This window comes from Elgaria multicarinata, chromosome 8, assembly GCF_023053635.1.
Source record: "Elgaria multicarinata webbii isolate HBS135686 ecotype San Diego chromosome 8, rElgMul1.1.pri, whole genome shotgun sequence".
Lineage (NCBI taxonomy): Eukaryota > Metazoa > Chordata > Lepidosauria > Squamata > Anguidae > Elgaria > Elgaria multicarinata.
In genome coordinates, this window is record NC_086178.1 from 106,980,771 (window position 1) to 106,996,046 (window position 15,276).

The following is a 15,276-nucleotide window of genomic DNA, read 5'->3' on the forward strand; positions in this document are numbered from 1 at the left end:
GATTTAACACTCTCCCTGCCCCACTAGCCCTAAGAAATTCCTCCCCCACCCCCCAAGCTGCCATTAGCCCCAGGAAGGAACTTCCATTGGCACCCTTATCTGGGAGAGAAGCTATCAATTGGCATCTCCTGGGTTTAGTAGCAACTGGGGAGGGGGGATTTCCTTGGGGGAGGTTAAATCCCCTGTGGCTTTACACCCCACAAGTCAGTTCCCTAATGTATGTCTAGAATTTGTAAGTCTATTGTGTTGAGAATGTTAACCTGAGTGGGTGGAGATTGAATATCTTAGGAGGGGGGAGGAGGATATATAAGGGAATGACTGAGGTGATAAGGTGGGTGTTTTTTTTTAGTACTTGGGTTCGAGGAAGAGTTAGAAGATCAGGGTAAAGAGGGTTGTCTTTTGAGTGTAGCGTGCAGATAGTCAGTTGGTGTATATTAAACAATCCTGATAATAAAGAAAGTTCAAGAGTGAAATTAAGAGAGAAAGGAAAGTGTGTATGAGAAGAGAGAGAGGATTGGAAGAGAGGTTTTAACAAGGGTCTGAAAAGTTTTATTATGAAACAAAGTTTGTGAACATTGAAATAAATTTTTATTCAGTTTGTTTTACTACCACAAAAATCCCACGTGTCTCCTTGGCATTTATCATCTGCAGTTATATACATATAACACCCGTTCTGACATTAATTCACCATCAGCACATATAATCCACAGCGTATTATTTTATTTCTGAAATAATTCCTGTTTAACCCCTTTCTCCACGTAGTTTGTCGAAAGGTGGTGTTTGTCCCTCACCTCAGGCTCATAAAGTGGTTGCGCTTAGCTTGAGCAGGGAGTGTCCGCGGACAGGCCTGTTGTAAAGAGCCTGTGTCGTGGCACCACCGCCCCCTTCCCATACGACGGAGTCCTCCTCCTGCTTCCCCCCGCCTTCGCTAAAATTTAAATGCATAAAAAAAATAAGCACATTAAGGTAACAAATAGTTTGACAACACAGGTGCTCAACAGAAAACGATGAGGGTGATGATGCCATTTCATGTTCTTGAAAGCCAACAGAGAAAATGTGTGCAGAGAATGATAGCAATTATGAAACCGAGTTGACTATTGTTCCGTCCTCACAGCCGTCAACTAAACCTGATTAAGAGGTGAGGGTCACTAGCTTCATTTCTGTTTGTTAAGGATTAGGCAAATTCAGGGTGGAAGACAGACAAACAGGGTTAGAAACCAAGGCTCAGCATGGTTGGGCAGCGGCTGAGGGCCCACAACCCAGTTGGGGCCCCTGACAAGAGCCCCTGGGAATTGCTCCTCCTCACCTTTGCCGTTACAACCTGCTCAGGTGGCAGGAGGTCTTGCACTGGTTCTGGGTGAGGAGGAAAACTTCGTCAGCTGCAGGTTTTCCATGCCTGGTCTATACAACATACACAGATATTCCCAATGAATACATCTATTTAATACTAATTACAGTAAAAAACAACAACAGAAATAACAGTTTAAGAGTAGCAGAGGCAGTTTTGAAAGAACCATCAGGGCCCTCACAACAAGTTGCTGTGGAACATGGGCGGGAGGGTGCTGTTGCACAGTCACGTCCTGCTTGTGGGTTTCCCCTTGGGCAGCTGTTTGGCCACTGTGTGCTGGACTAGGTGGGCCCTTGGTCTGATCCAGCATGGAGCTTCTTGCATTCTTATGTACATTATTATGTCTTGGGGATAGGTTCTAGGGGAGAAACAATTCTGTGCATTTTTGGTGTGCTTTCAGGCTGAAATAGGGATGGAGGGGGGGTTTGTCCTGCCACAATCCCTGGAGCAGATTTGCAACTGCTTTAAAAATGTGTATGATTTATTTGTAAAGGAAAAGAAGGACCTGTCTATATGTACATAAACACATACGTGCTTCAGCTGCCTGACACCTGAGAAAAAGGGTAAGTCTGAAGACTAACTCACTTATCAATCTTGCATTTGATTTGTTGGTGTGTCGTACATTTGTGTCTCCAGCTGCAAAGCCGGGTTCACATTGCAGATATAGAACCTACTTCTAACGGCTCAAAATGCTGTGTCTGGTCTTTAACATTAAATTCTCATCTTGATGGAGATGGATTCTTATGTAGAATCAAATAAGCAATGTATTCAGTGGTCATTGGCTGCTTTTTGCTTTATTTCAGGACTCCTGTTTTTCCTTTGGATGCCCTGGCTCAAAATGAACCACACAAAGACACACTATGTTGAGACAACCACCTTTCAAATCCTAGAGCTGTCACAGAACTTAGATGCTGTTGATGCCTTCTGCATACCTCAATGGAAGATACTTAGGAATGTCATGAGCAGAATGCGTATGTATTTTCCAATGCAACTAGATCAAAGATCCGGTATATTATCTATTGCTTTGCCACTTTTATCTAATCCCTGGGTGGGGGGGATTCTGCTGCACATTCTTTAGCAATGCACAACTCCAGGATTTGATAGTGGAGTTACTGGCTGATAAACGATTACAAATCATTTATATGGAAGCGTTAACAAGAACAAGCTCTCAAGGACCATTTCTGAAAAACAGCTTATTAGGCGCTTTCCCTGGGGCAGCACGTGGGCAGTTATCAGTGAGGCTCAAAGCCGGGAATAATTGGCAAGCGTGGGGCTGACTGAGTTCAGCTATGGGAAAAGTTGCCTGTTGGGAACGGCTCCCTTCCGAAGGGGAAGGAAGCCAGGGGCTTGAGAAAGGGTTGGAATTGCCCCAAGCAAGTCACTGTACCGGCTGGCCCAAAAGGGATAAATTAGCAACAGGGAGCCGGCCATCTTCCCTGGAAGCAAACTTAAGTGAGCATGGAAGATCCCCTGGCAAGTAGGGTTACAACTTGGGTTTAGACAGGTTTCTTGTTTTTAGTGTTAAAGTGTGGTGTAGTGGCTAAAATGTCGGACTGGGAGTCAGGAGGTCCGAGTTCTAGTCCCCATTCAGCCATGGAAACCCACTGGGTGACTTTGGGCCAGTCACAGACTCTCAGCCCAACTACCTCACACAGGGTTGTTGTGTGAGGATAAAATGGAGAGGAGGAGGAGGATTATGTATGCTGCCTTGGGTTCCTTGGAGGAAAAAAGGCAGGATATAATGGAATAAAATAAAATAAAATAAAAGTGCCTGGTTGCTCCAGGGAGTGACTTGTCGCCTCTGAGGCGTGGTTAATATTTTTAGTGCTGCTACTACCTCATGCTTCTTTCATTTCCCCCCTTCCCCCTCCCACCCCCTGCCTTTCTGCATCTGTGATTTAAGTTTATCTTTTGACTGAGGTCTTACGTGTTAGTTTTAGAGCTTTAAATAAAGTACTTCAGTCATTAGTCTGTTGTGTAGTTATTCTCCGAAGGCTGAATGTTGCCGTCTTGGCATGGGGCTAGGGAGGTGGGAGCCTGGGTAACCAGACAGTTGGTCCAGAGCCTACCTTGCAGGTAGGACAGGTGGACCCTGGCCTTCCTTCACAGGGGCTGCCCTGAAGAATGGGGAGAAGACAGGCGTATAATTCTGTGCCTCAGCCTACTAATCTCTCCCGGCTTCAAACTGTATTGACTGCAAAGCTATGCATTGGTAAGGGAAGCCTGCCCCCTAAAGACTGAAAATGTTGTTGCAGGCTTCAAGCACATGGAGACATTTTCATTAATCAAAATTAATTTATGAGTTTCAAAAAACCAAAATAACCCAGAAGTGCACACCCGTAGGGTCCCCTTAGTATGCATGTCAAGTTTTAGGTGTCTAGGTTTCATGGTCATGGTGCTATGACATGAATGGATGGACAGACAGTCAGAAGGACACATCCTATTTTAGTTTTATAGGTGATGGTTTAGTCCATGTCCTAAAGGTGATCCTTGTATTTTATCTTACATTTTAATGTTTTCTCTTTCATTATTGAGAATCCCTGTGTATTGGGTTTCATTGATATAATTTTATCCTATTTTAGCCTTTTGCTATGTACAATAAAGACGTTATCTCTGCCGTCTCGTTGAATTTTATTCTGAAAAGATGGCATTGCGTCATATTGTTGGTAACAGCCGGTTATCAGATATTTTTATTCACCGTACGACCTTAGAGTTGGCTTATCTCTCAAGTCAACCAGCTGAACAAATATGGGAGAAAAACGAATGCCTTTTTTAAGTGGCTAATCCTTTGCAGTCCTGTTGCCTTTTGTCTCTTGTTTGCCTCTTTTGATACTTGCCTGTAAGGACCCCATTTGTCATTGGCCTTGTCAGTGAGCTTTGCCTGCTGTGCTAAATTAGATATTGACCGGATGTGCCAGCTTAATAATATAAACTCGTTGTGAGTACAAAATGAACTCCGCTGCTCAGCAAGGCCATGAACTTGCCTTACCCCGGTTGCATCATATGGGTTAAGTATAATTATATAAATGGCTGTGTTTTTTCCACTCGATAGATGCCTATGTCAACCTACATGGATGAGGGTGAGATGCTGTGAGTAAACAGAGGAGGCCTGGATTAACAGGTAGGTGCCCTGAACAGGTAGGGCCAGGGAGAGAGCCCCTGCTATGCCATTAGAATTCACGATTCCAGAGGATTCATATCAAAGGACCCATCCTGCTTCCTTTGCTGAGCCCCCTTGGCTGCTTGCATTGTTGCATGACAAGAGAGCAGGGGCTGCAATTCTGGTAGCCTACCCTGCCAACATGAGGAGCAAAACATCATGACCACTGCAGGCAGAGGAAGCATGTGGTTAGTAGCCGTTGAAAAGAAAAGAGGAAGAGGAAGAGTGAACTGTGAACTTAAGAACTCAGTGGCAAAGAGCACCTTTTATCAGCTTAGGCTGATATACCAACTGCGCCCTTATCTGGACAGAGATAGCCTAGCTACAGTTATCCATGCTCTGATAACCTCTTGTTTGGATTACTGCAATGCGTTATACATGGGGCTGCCTTTGAAAACGGTCCGGAAGCTTCAGCTGGTACAAAACAGGGCAGCCCGTTTACTAACAGGCACTGGCCAGCGAGATCACATTACGCCAGTCCTTTTCCAGCTTCATTGGCTGCCAGTCCAGGTCCGGGCCCGATTCAAAGTGCTGGTATTGACATTTAAAGCCCTAAACGGTTTGGGGCCAGATTATTTGAAGGAACGCCTTCACCCATATGTACCTGCCTGGACCTTAAGATCATCCACAGGGGCCCTTCTCCATGAGCCCCTGCCAAAGGAAGTGAGGCAGGTTCTACCAGGAGGAGGGCTTTCTCCACTGTGGCACCTTGGTTGTGAAATGAGCTCCCCAGAGAGATCCGCCTGGCGCCTACACTGTACTCCTTTCGTCGCCAGCTGAAGACCTTTTTATTCTCTCAGTATTTTAACACTTAATTTTAACTTAAATTTAAATTTTACTGTTTTAACTCTGTATTTTAATTTTATATCAATTTTGCTGCATGGTTTTTATCCTGGTTATGCTTTTTATACTGCATTTTGTATTTGTGCTTTTAACCTGTTGGTTGTTTTATTATGGTTTTAATTTTTGTGAACTGCCCAGAGAGCTTCGGCTATTGGGCGGTATAAAAATGTAATAAATAAATAAATAAATAAATAAATAAATAAATAAATAAGAAAGAGAAAACCTCTTCATGCCACTTTGGCAGCAGTGGCTTCTTTCCCCTCCTAGAGTTTTTCTATATGAGCTTAAAATCCCACACCTTTACTGGGGGCTTTTGCTTCCGGATTCTTTGCACTATTAAGATAGGCCCCTTTACACAGGTGAACATGTGCTTTCATTCTGGGACTTCCTTTGTCTGTAAGTTCTATATGTTTCCTTATACAACCACTAGATGGCAAAGTGGTATAGCACAATCCTGCAATTATCCGCTATAAACCTAACAGCATTCAGAAAAACACTGCACTTTCCTCTACCTAAAAAAAAACAACCCACAATAATAGTGGCAAAGCACGGGAGAGGCCGTGGAGGATGATGATGTCATGTAAGGGACCTGTAAACTACCATGAGTGAGCAATCAGGAGCACACAATAAAAGCCTTGTGTAGAAAGACTCTATGTGCAAACCCAGCGAGAGTGGGTTACTGTGGTGTTTGACAAGCCACCCACAACCTTAAAACAACCCGTAGGTTCTGGATTCTCGCTGGATTCACACACAACAACAAGATACAAGGTGCACCCACCACAGCTCGAATATTCGAGCATGCAGAGAAGAGGCTTCCACAAGAAGGAGTTCATGGGGTGTTCCTTGTTGAAAGAATATGGGACTTACAATTATACAGGAGACCATGTTTTCATCAGTGCAGTTGCTAGCGAACATGTTTTGTGCAATTAATCCTGCAACACCTCTTTTCATAAACTGAGGCCAACGTGGAATTAAGAACGTACCAAACCCTGAGGCATCTTTTGTTTTCCCACAGTGTGTTGGGGGACATATTTGCCTCACTGCACTAACAAACGGCTTTATTCCTTCGCAAAGACAATTTCACTTGCCCATAAAATCCATCTGCCTTTTGTCAGGGCCATTCGCGAAGGCTTTGCAGCATGCATGAGATATTCCCATCTCCAACGTGTATCATCTCTCAGCCTCCAGAGCCAGCAGACTTGTCAAATTAGGCCCGTCTCATGACAGCTTTATGACATGTAATCTTGTTCACAAAGAAAATGGCCTGAGACCCCCTGCCTGTTATGGCTGTCAGAGTGGAAATGCTCTTCATGTCTCTATGAGATGTTTACACCCCACAAAGAAGAAAAATACGTCTGCCAGACCCAAACACAGTACAACACCCCCTATCAGATATAGAGGAGCTTTCTCCTCAACTCTACATTTTATGGATCTGTGTAAAACAGAAGCAATAATGGCCACTAGTTTAGGCTAAAGCTGGAATAGTTTTGTTCCCCAAAATATTAAGGAGCGACCAGCTTTTTAATGCCTCCTTGATCTTGCAGCACTAGAGCTTGTCTTGACAAGGGCAAAGCCCCGGGATGGATCCGCAGCAGAGCTAGGTCATTTATATGATGCAGCAGCCGTTGGGAGCCATCCCAGCGTTCTCCCAAAGCTCCGGTTTAAAAAACTCAGAGTTTCTCATGCAAACAAGGCGCAGACGAGCATCTGCCCTCTGTCGCCATCCTGCGGCTTTGCGCCGGAGATGTGCCCTGGCCAATGACGACCCCTGATTGGTCACCATCCCCAGACAGGGAGGAGGGGGCTGGAACGTCTCCATGCATCTTCTGTCAGTGCTCACTCTTTATGCCCACTGCACTGCAAACTTCACAAAAGTTAAGGGCACCGACAGCAACACAGCGGCTGCTCAACGCCCCTCTGCCCAAAGAGTAGCAGTGCTGCTGCAGTGGAGAGGGAGAGAGAGCAGCTGCTCATCTCCCCCCTCCAGGACTGCTTTCTTTCTGTCAGCAGGTGGGATATCTCCCCTCAACACAACAATCACTGGACTCAATCTGTCCCAGGACCTGCCCAGGGAGGAGGAGGAGGGAGGAAAACAGGGGAAGAGGAATGGTATGTGAGGGGGGGCCTCCTCCTCCTCCCAGTAAAGTTTCAAAACTTGCATTTGCGCTCCTTGCCGTGGGGACAACGTGAAGGGAGCGCAAACGCGGGGCGTTGAGGGCCCGCGGCACCAATGCTGCGTCAAGAAATGGCCCTCGCCACAGCAGCTGGGAAAAGTGGCTAAAATCCAGCCTAAGTGCTACTTAGAATAATGAAATGAATGGAACTCCCGTTGATTTCAAGGAGTCTACTCTAAGTAGCGCTTAAGCTGGATTTTACCCAGTGTGGATGTTGCTGTTGCAAGCTGTACGCGTATCCAGCCTGCTCCACATTGAGGTTTCTACACATTCCTATCGGTAGTGTTTTAAAGTGCTGAAAGCATTCACGTTTGTTACATCAGTGCCTTACAACAGTCCTGTAAGGTAGGCCTAGGCCACTGTTGACCCCAGGCAGGTTTCCACAAATACCCTAACCAGAGAACTGGCATTGCAGGGAAGCAGATCTTTTGGATGAGCATAGAGAGATCAGTCCTCCATCCCAAGTCTTCTGGCATGTGAACAGAACCTGAGGGAGGAGTGCAGTTTGTCCCTCCCTTGGTACCGGAAATGAGCCAGTGGCAGCAGCAGCCGTGAGAGAAACTCCTACCTTCAAAGCCCATTGGGGTGAAGCAAGACTCTTTTTTCTGGACTAGAGAATGGGCAGGCTGCAGCCGACTGGGATGGGGAGTGGGGGAGGTTATTTTCTCTCGCTTTTTGCCCTGTTTTGCAGAAGGAAAGATGGCGCTTAAGGGATTCCATTGGATCTTTAGCTCAAAATGGATGTGACCTGGGAATTCCAAGATGGCAACTCTCAACACTTCTCTTCTTTCCAAAAGCAGCCACTGTTTGGATAGTGGCCACAGAGCAGCAGAATAGTGAGGGAAGATGGGAATTGCAGTCCAACGACATTTAGAAGGCCATACATTGCCCATCCCCTGGCCTACAGTTTGGTTCTCTAGCAGGACTTGCAGTTCTCGATTACAGCTGGCACAATCTTCCAGGTGTGGCTTAAAATACGGTGACTATCTGAAAAGGAGGACCGGGCTCCTGTATTTTTAACAGTTGTATTGAAAAGGGAATTTCAGCAGGAGTCATTTGTATATATGGAGAACATGGTGAAATTTCCTCTTCATCACAGCAGTTAAAGCTGCAGGAGCCCTGCCCTCTTTTAAATCTGGTCACTCCAGAATAGCTCCTGCACCTTTAACTGTTGTGATGAAGAGGGAATTTCACCAGGTTCTCCATATATACAAATGACACCTGCTGAAATTCCCTTTTCAATGCAACTGTTAAAGATACAGGAGCCCTGTCCTCCTTTTCATATGGTCACCCTTCTTAAAAGCAAAGGGAATATAAGGATTAATGCAAAAATAAAAATAAAAATCAAGCCAGGCAGGTTCGGAGACTTTCTTTCATTACTTTGAACTAACCATGCTCTCTATCCAAGATAAATGCAAAAGAAGCTAAAGCTCTTTTTTCCCCCCCTGTGCATTTAACATTTTTCAGCTTGTTTTAAAGCGCTGTTGTAAAACCATCTTACTGCATTGGCAGAAAGGTGATATTTAAATGCAGCAAATAAATAACATGCCTCCCAACCAGCAGAAATTAATTAAATGGAAATGCAAAGAGGAGAGAGGATTTTAAGAAGGTGAGACTGAAACTTATCTGTTGGGTAGGTTACTGTGCCTCTAAAGCACAGCTGAGCCACCAAGATGTTGATGAACTACTACTGACCTCAGGCTGGCGAGTGCTGATAGGAAATGGAGTTCCACAACACCTGGAGGGCCACACATCCCCCAGCCCTGCTCTAAATGCCGTGTGACAGGCCAACAACATTCAATAGGCAGAGTTCTCCGCCAACATGCCTAGTGGCGTGCAGCTATTGAATTTCTGCCTGCAGTGCAGCCTTTGAAAGGCACAGATTTCCCCTGTTGAAGCCCAACATTGTATCTGCAATGTCAAAGCGTACCCATAGTCCAATAAATTCTCAGTGGGCTCTTTTGGTAAAAAACACCCAAAGAGCAAGAGCAGATGACAGAATCATTTTCTTGCACTACTTCGTGTTGTAATCTGCCTGCTGTTGTTTTTGGAGGTGGATGGCACCCTCTAGTGGAAGGCATGGGTAGTTTTCTTGTCTGTTTCTGGCCAAGACCTCACTTCTCTTCCTGCTCTTCTCCTAATTGCCCTGATTATTATCTCTACTTTCTGTCCCTCTAGCAAATCATATAATCTAATTAGACAATGGAATATTGCTTTAAAATTATGCCGGTTGCATTACTAGGGTTTCAGTTTCCAAAACACTATATAAAGGAGCAATCCTATGCAGGTACAGACAGAAAAAAGTCCTACAATTTCCAGCCTTCACCAGCCAGCCAGGAACTTTTTTCTGTCTAAACATTCGTAGGATTGCACCCCATGCAAAACAAATGAAATGTCATATACAGTTAATGCCAGCTTTCAGTGGGTAGTATCCATTGTTAATCCTGTGTAGAGTACACACACTGAAATGAATGGGACTTAAGTTAGTTAAGTCCCATTCATTTCAATGGGTCTACTCTAGGTAGGACTATCCTTAGATACTGCCCAGTATCTCCAGTGCAGTATTAATCTTTTCCATGCTCAAAGAAGACCAAAAAAGGAACAGGCTAACCCAGTTGCAAAGTAGATTTTGAGTGGGAGACATTTTTATTTCAAAGGACCAAGGAACCAGTCACCTAATGATATTGGACTACAACTCCCATCTTCCCTGACCACTGGCCACACTAGCTGGGGATTATGGGGTCCAACATCACCTGGAGGGCCACAGTCCTCCACCCGTGCACTAAACAGAAGGAAATCTCTAATTCTACCCAGCTTTATCTATTTATTTCCCCCCCATTGATTTCCATGTGCTTCCACAGGCCTGGTTTACATATGAAAAGCTGTAATCAGTAGCAGAACTGTAGGGTTTTTAAAAAGGAAATTTCAGCAGGTGTCACTTGTATATATGGGGAGCCTAGTGAAATTCCCTCTTCATCACACCAGTTAAAGCTGCAAGTGCCCTGCCCTCTTTTAAATCCCGTCACTCTAGTATAGCTCCTGCAGCTTTAACTGTTGTGATGAAGAGGGAATTTCATCCGGTTCACCCTAGTACTGCTTAATATAATAAAATTCCTAAGCGGTTTCCTATGTTCCTACTTCACGTTAACAGTTTAAGTGGTAATGCTTCTGTACAAGATGGTTTGCATTTCTAATTAAAAGTTAAGGGCTTGCATTTTAGGTGGCTAAATGTTTTTTGTTAAAGCTGAGTGTGTTTTACTAGTTGAAACTTCGGTTCAGAGAAGCAGGAGCGAGGCGGCCTAATTCGCCTCCGGAAAAGGCGGAGGCAAAGAGAGTCAGGGGGGTGGGCTGCGGATCGAGGCGAAGAGGATGGCCTCAATCCAGAGCTTTGCCTGCAGGTAAGTGGGGGGGAGGGGGACTCAACTGGCGCTGCTGGCGCCGCCATCCATGTGGCAGCGCCAGGTAAGGGAGCAGGGAGGAGGGACGCTTACCTGCATCCATTGCGGGCTTCAATTGAGGCCCCGGTTGAAGGCGGAAGTGAAGGCCAAGGCCTCTTCCAGCTTCAACCGGGGCCTCAATTGAAGCCTGTGACAGATGCAGGTAAGGGGGGGGGCTGGCCTACCTGGCGCCATCGGTGCCGCCATCCATGCGGCGGCGGTGGCAGTGGCAGCAGAGCCAGGTAAGGGAGGAGGGAGGAGGGACGCTTACCTGCGTCCATCGCGGGCTTCAATTGAGGCCCCGGTTGAAGCTGGAAGTGAAGGCTGAGGCCTCTTCCGGCTTCAAGCTGGGGCCTCAATTGAAGCCCGCGATGACAGACACAGGTAAGGGGGTGGGGGGGTGGCTTATCTTGCGCTGCCGCCGTCCATGTAGCAACGGTGTCGAAGCCGGATCTCGCTCTGCGGAGTGGAGCGGGAGACGTGTGGACCGGCACGAAGAGGATCGGGCCCGATCTGGATTTTCCAGATCGGGCCACGAAGCAGATTGGGGGGGGGGGGTCTGTGCACATCCCTAGTAAGCACCACTAATTTAAGGACGCTTGCTCTCGGGTAGTTAACTAAACATAGAATACATGAGCCATAAACCTAATTGTGAGATATTTTTAGTAAATTGTTTATTTTGGATGTATGTGTTGTATGACGGAATTTTTAACCAGAGCATTGGTTCCTTTGAGTATAAATAATAGAAAAACAGGATGTTTCCTGGGGATAAAGCTATGGGTTCGTCTTGGGAGGGGGTGGCTAAAGAGAGCTGCCATAATGAGTCCTGTACTTTAGAATTTACTAGTGCACTGCTGAAGATAAGAGACCTTTCTCCCTCCCTTTTTGTGTGACCTTGGTCCAGTCCCTCTCTCCCTCTCTCTTTCAGCCTAACCTACTCTCAGGATCTGGGTGTGGCACCCCTGTGTAGTGAACCTTTGAACTGTAGGCAGCAGTTTCTCAGTGAAGAACCTTGCAACCTTGGACTGACTCCACCCACTCAAGGTGGCTATTGGATCTTCCTGCAGAGGAAGGTCTATAAGAGAGCTTCCTTTTCCAATGAGGTCTTTCTGACCTCTGCTATGTTCCTGCAACCTTGGTTCTTCAGTCCTGCTCCTCAACCCTAGTTCCTGGTTCGTCCTTAGGTCTTGATTTCTGGAAGGCCTCCTGTCTACTGGTTCCCAGTTGGCTCACCTCAAGACCCACAGGTCTTCCCCAGCAACATCTGTCTCACTATAATCCCCATCAGCATGGTCAGTGGTCATAGATGTTGGGATTTCTAATCAAACAACATCTGGATTATATTCCAGGTTTGAGAAAGTCTGCTTTACTCTAAAGGTGTCATCATACACGATTTACATTGATCTATAATACAAAAGTAAAACAAACTACATATATTTATTTTATTGATTGATTATTGCATTTATATCCTGCCTTTTTTCCTCCAAGGAACCCAAGGCAGAGTACAAAGTCATCATCCTCTCCATTTTTATCCTCACAACAACAACCCTGCGAGGTAGGCTGAGAGTCTAGGACTGGCCCAAAGTCACCTAGTGCGTTTCCATGGCCAAATGGGGACTAGAACCCAGATCTCCCGACTCCTAGTCCAACATTTTAGCCACTACGACACAGTGGCTACATTTGACTTCTCTTCTGTACTCCATCCCACATAAATATCATTCACAGCAGGTAAATGAGCTACGGGGGTGGCAGAATACTGAGCATTACCAGATTTGCATTACAAAGCTAAACAAGTTTAAATCCAGATATTTAAAACATTTCTTGGCCACCTTTCAGGGCAGAAGCCCTCCCAAGGCGCCATGACTTATTTACTCTCGTGTCCACAAAGGAACCCTAGGAATTATAATGTGACAGACCTGGACAATGTTATTGCTTGTCTTGTGACATCCAATGAAATAAACAGTTTGCTGCAGTGCCATTTTGTACAGCGATTATATCATGATTCAGTTGAGACCCTAACTAAAAAGTATAAGAGGGATTATACATCTTTTAAAAAATCCCCACAGTTTTCATTGCTCTTTCTGTAATAATTATAAATGTCAAGAATGGGCAATGGGTGGCTAGCCAGATGTTTTAGCCTACAACTCCCATCAACCCCAGCCAGCATAGCCAATGGCAAAGGATGATGGAATTTGCGGGCCAAAACATCTGTGGGGCCACACATTGCCCACCAGGATGGATGTGTTCCTCTATCATTGTGATTATTAATCTGCCACCAGTTATTCTTTTACTTCAGGCCAACACACTGGCATTATGGTTGTTTATGTCTTACTTGCAGACTTAAAACCACCATTTGTAATGCAGCCTGATCAAGTATGTTGAGTCTTGCGTTATTGGATGCATTTTCGCTGACTTTGCTAATGCTCCCACAAGCTGTTTCAATCAGAAATCAACACATTCTGGTTCAACAGACTTTGGGGAGATTTCTCAAGAGGTGATGAGTCAGTACCTAGACACATGTTGGAACGAGACTGATTCAACACTCTCAAATCTCTTGACAAAGATAACTTATCTGACTTCCTCAAGGGAAAAAAATGGCCTGAATTTAGCTTTTATGTTTCAAAACTCTTAAATGATAGGATCAACATTTGTAACTTTCTACAATGACTGCTTAAATTATTGGCTTTAAAAACAAGGTATTACTATTATTATTATTATTATTATTATTATTATTATTATTATTATTATATCCCGCCTTTTCCCCAGTACTGGGACTCAAGGTGGTTTACAAGATGAAAACATGTACAATTAAGACATATAAATATAAATTACAAAAGTTAAAATAGAATTAAATCTACAGTAAAATTAAAAACATGTTAATTTATTTTAAACAGTAACAGATTAGACCGGGGTGGTATTTGTCTAGCTGTAGTAAAATGTCACTGATAATGGTAGCAACTAGTCACTGATTGCTTTGTAATGCTGACATGTATCTCGCCTTGCATTACAAGAATTTTCCGATGATGGAAGTGTCAGATGAAGAAGAAACAACAAAGATATGACAAAGTCAGGGCAGCTTCTAGTACTGACATTACGTTCCTCTTGAGTAGATATTGTTTGACGGACAGCATCCAAGGGATGAAAACAGGATCCACAGTAGCAAAGGTAATGGTGTAAAAATTCATCTGAACTACATTTGGCCGACAATCAGCAAAACCCAAGAGAAATATGGACCCTTCCAGGAGGCCAACTTTCCATGCTCTATGCTATTGTGTGTGACATTTGCGAAGGTGATCTCACCCACAGCCTATCAAGCTGCAAGGCAAAGGGCTTGGCTAACAATCTCTTGTAAAGCACTAACAAGACATGGCAAAAAAACTACCACCGCAATCAAAGTCAACATGCCAAGATAATGGAGAGAAATAAAATTCCGACGTAAGAAACATCTGATCAAAATTAATATATAACGTTGTCTTTTTTAATATTGTCCTTTTCATTTTTAATTGTTAACCAACTTGGAATCTTCAGGACAGTCTGAATATAGGTTTTGAAAATTAAGTTATAAAATAATTAGGAATAAATACTTATTCAGTACACCCAGTGGAGCTTTTCATTGAAATTCGCATCAAATTAAGCTCAGGATGGTAAACGTATGAATGAGACACCAGTCTCTTCCCTTCACACTTTGAGCGAGTGGTGTGTCAAGTATTCACAGGGTCGTTCTCCACACTTAAGGTACAAGATACTATGGTTGTATTCTGTCAAACTTGACAGATAGCAAGTACTGACCTTGTTTTCTGTATAATGCTCTCCGTCGAGATGAAAACGTACAGGAACAAATCAGAAAGGAGATGGGCACAACTCAATAAATGGTACATATTAATACTTATGTAAAGAGGTGTGTAAACTTTTCCCTTTTTGCTGTTTAACTTCAAGTATTCTCAGAAATTTTGTCCTGCCTAACTTCTCATCAGATATCCACAGCCCACCCAAATCTTTTCCTTCAGGCACTAAACTTGGAATATTCAATCCATCCTCTTGCCAGGTTCTCTCTGCCTTGACCCACACTGCTTTGGGGCAGTTCACAACTGCATGAGGCCCCATACCATCACCAGCCCTCACCAAGCCATGGGCCAAGCCACTAAGAGCCAACTCTGTTCTTGGTTTCAGGGATGTCACTATTTGCAGTGATGTCACAGTGGATCACGCTGCTTAGCAACAGCACATTTATGCCAAGCCTTAGACAAGGCTATCAAATGCCCTACATCTTTCTTCATGCCCACAGACAATTATAAAATGACAGCAATATATGGT